Source organism: Enhydra lutris, unplaced genomic scaffold (assembly GCF_002288905.1).
Source record: "Enhydra lutris kenyoni isolate GAN:26980312 unplaced genomic scaffold, ASM228890v2 scaffoldscaffold69, whole genome shotgun sequence".
Taxonomy (NCBI): Eukaryota; Metazoa; Chordata; class Mammalia; order Carnivora; family Mustelidae; genus Enhydra; species Enhydra lutris.
Genome location: NW_019154153.1, coordinates 5,303,829 through 5,306,670, shown reverse-complemented (window position 1 = coordinate 5,306,670; position 2,842 = coordinate 5,303,829).

Sequence of the window (2,842 nt, the reverse complement as noted above, 5' to 3'; positions counted from 1 at the left end):
TTTTTTTTTTTTTTTTTTTTTTTTTTTTTTTTTTTTTTTTTAGTAGGACGCGTTCCCCGCTACATCAAAAGGAAGCCAAGGGAGGGCGGAGAGAGAGCGGGGACTAGGGCGGGCGCGGGCTGGGGAGAGGCCGGGGCGCCTGCGACCTTATCAATAGCCCAGGGAATTAGTATCCAATCTACCGTAGGTAAAGAAAGGGGAGGGAAGGGGGAGGGCGAGGAAAATGTCTAATTGCTGTGGAAGCCATTAGCTTTCGGGAAGCAAAAAGCTCACTGAGAAACCCAACTTGCAACTCAAAATGAAACAGTCCTACGTAGTGGATGACACTCAGGCTGAGTACAGTGTTCCTCGGAATAGAGTCGGTCCCTAACAATTACCTATTGATTTTAGTCAACTTGGACTTCCCGACTCAAGCTTGAGTCACTCCGGATAAATATATTAACTTACATTTTAAGACCCGACCCCATAAAGGAATTAACTCAGACTTCACCCCAGCCACCTATCAGCGGTTCAAAGAAAGCTGCTGGGGGGGGGGGCGGGGGCGGGTAGGGGGGGAGAGAGGTATTTTTAAAGTATAAATCTAGCCTGACAGGCAAGGACAGAAGTCGGCGAAGGCTTCCAGCCTCTTGACATCACTTGATAACTAACCCAGCACGGTCTTCTCTCCACCTCCCTGCAGGGAAAGCATCCCCAGTCCTGGGCTCCTGAAGTGGGGAGGGGGGGGAGGGGAAGAGGCGGGTGGTCGTCCTCCCCGCCTGGCCCACCCTGGGGAGAGATCCTGGGTGGCGACATCTCAAATCTCAGAAGCGCGCCGAGGGCCCTCTCGCCCCTTCCCTCCCCTGTACCCTCACCCCTACTCCTGTCTGGCTTCCCTGAGAAATTCCGGCGGGGCGCGGGACTGGGGGAGCGGTAGTCGCGAAGGGGAGGGGCACAAAGGGGCGCGGGCGGATGCCCCCTCTCCCCGTGGCCTCTTCTTTCACCTAGACCCACGAGTGCGGACGCTTCCCGCGTGGCAGGCTCGCCTCTTCAAGTTCCCCCATTCACTTCCCCTTCCTATTACGGGCTGTTCCCGAACATTAACCTCGCATCGAATCAGTCCCCCAGTCGGGTTTCAGTCTCCAACGCACGGGGTGGGGCGTGAGAGGGTGCGGAGGTTGGCAGGAATGTCTCCGGGAGGCTTGGGCTGGAAACTGAGTTTTCCCTTTGGGTCGCCACTCCGACCATGTGTTAAGATCTTAATTTTGCTTGTTAAAAAGCACTGCGCCTAGCACGCGGGAACAGGCACGTTGCCTTCTGGGCAAACGTGGGCATTTTCTTTGCGTATATACTCAGGTTTAGAGAAAAACCCAATCTCCTGTGCTCTGACTTTTAAGTCAAAACTGGTCACTGTGGGGGAAAAAAAAAATATGTTGGTTCTTCCTTATCCCCTTTTCACCCTCAGGGAAAAAAAAAAAAAATCCTGTCCTTTATAGAATCAGTGATAAACTTTGGTGAACATAAGTTTTATTGGGCTTTTATTCCTTTCTGTGCCCGCTCCCCACCCCCTACTCCCCGCGTTTTGGAGTTTCGGTTGGAAAGTGTACAAAACCCTGTAGGTGTAGGGTGCAGCCGGCTGTTGGGTGTCTATAGGCACATTTCTGCAGGAACCTGCAAACGCTAAGCACACATGCTCCCAAGCTCACCTGGCAGCTGCCGGCGGGCCAGGTGATCACGTTGTCGGCTCAAAGCTATAGAGGCGCGCGAGTTCGAGCCCCGCTGCCTCCCGGCAGGGGCGCTCCGGCCGGGTGGGGGGAGGGGAGTGAGTTCAACCTGGGGATTGGGGACCATCGCCCTCCCCCTAAGTCCTCCAAAGAGTTGGACTGTGTCTGTGGTTCTCCACTGAGGGATGATCTGACAATGAAACCCAAAACCCCGACGGTTAGTTAAAAGTAAGTGGTAAATGTCCTAGTCTAAGCTCCTGGCTCCCGGGACACCAAAAAGAACTAGAGAAAGTACAGAAAGAGAAATGGGGGGGGGGGGTCACAGGAAGGGAGTGAAAGCGAACTGGAAGAACGTGCGAAAGGAAAAGGACAGGTCGGGACGGAGGGTACAAGGGCAAGGAAGGTGCGTAGGGACGAGCCGATGGAAGGCTTCCCAACGCCGGAGCCCTGGGACTCCAGGTGTGAATACGTTTCCGGGACCCAGTCGCCGCCCACCCGTCCCCAGTCGCCTCTCTGGGGCGCTCCGGATCCAGCGGGGGGCAGCGTCGGGCCCGGCCTGTGCATTAACACTACCCTTTCGGTGTGTCTCAGCCCGAACCGGGGCTGTGTGCCTGAGGCAGCAGATGCGGTAGGCGTGGGTCAGGAAGGCTTGCGCCTGCCGTCTGTTCACCCACCTAGCCTCACTCCCCTCCCTTGGAAAAAAATAAATAAATAAAAAGACCCGAACTTCCCCCTCTTCCTGTCTGATTCAGCTGCAGGACACGCCTCACGAGGCCGAAAATAGCTCTGGAAATGCATTTAGGTTTATAAAAGTGAATTTTCCAATAAGATTTGGGGCAGGGGGCGCCTGGCCCGCGGCGTCGGCGGGGCCCGGCCTCCCTGGAGGAAAAGGAACCGGCCGTCTCGGGGCTTCGCCCTCCCCCCGGCGCGCCCGGGAGGGGGCCGCTGGGCGGCGGAATCGCGCCTCCGCTCGGGGAGCCACCACGCGGCTTTTTCGCGGAATTTTGACGTCACCCACACGTGGGGGGAAGGGGCTGGGAGAGCGAGAGGAAGCGGCGGGGGAGGGGGCCGCGGGCGGGGGAGCGGCGCGGGGCGGCGGCGGCGTGTCCGGCACCTCGCGGTGGGCGCGCGAGCCGCGGGAC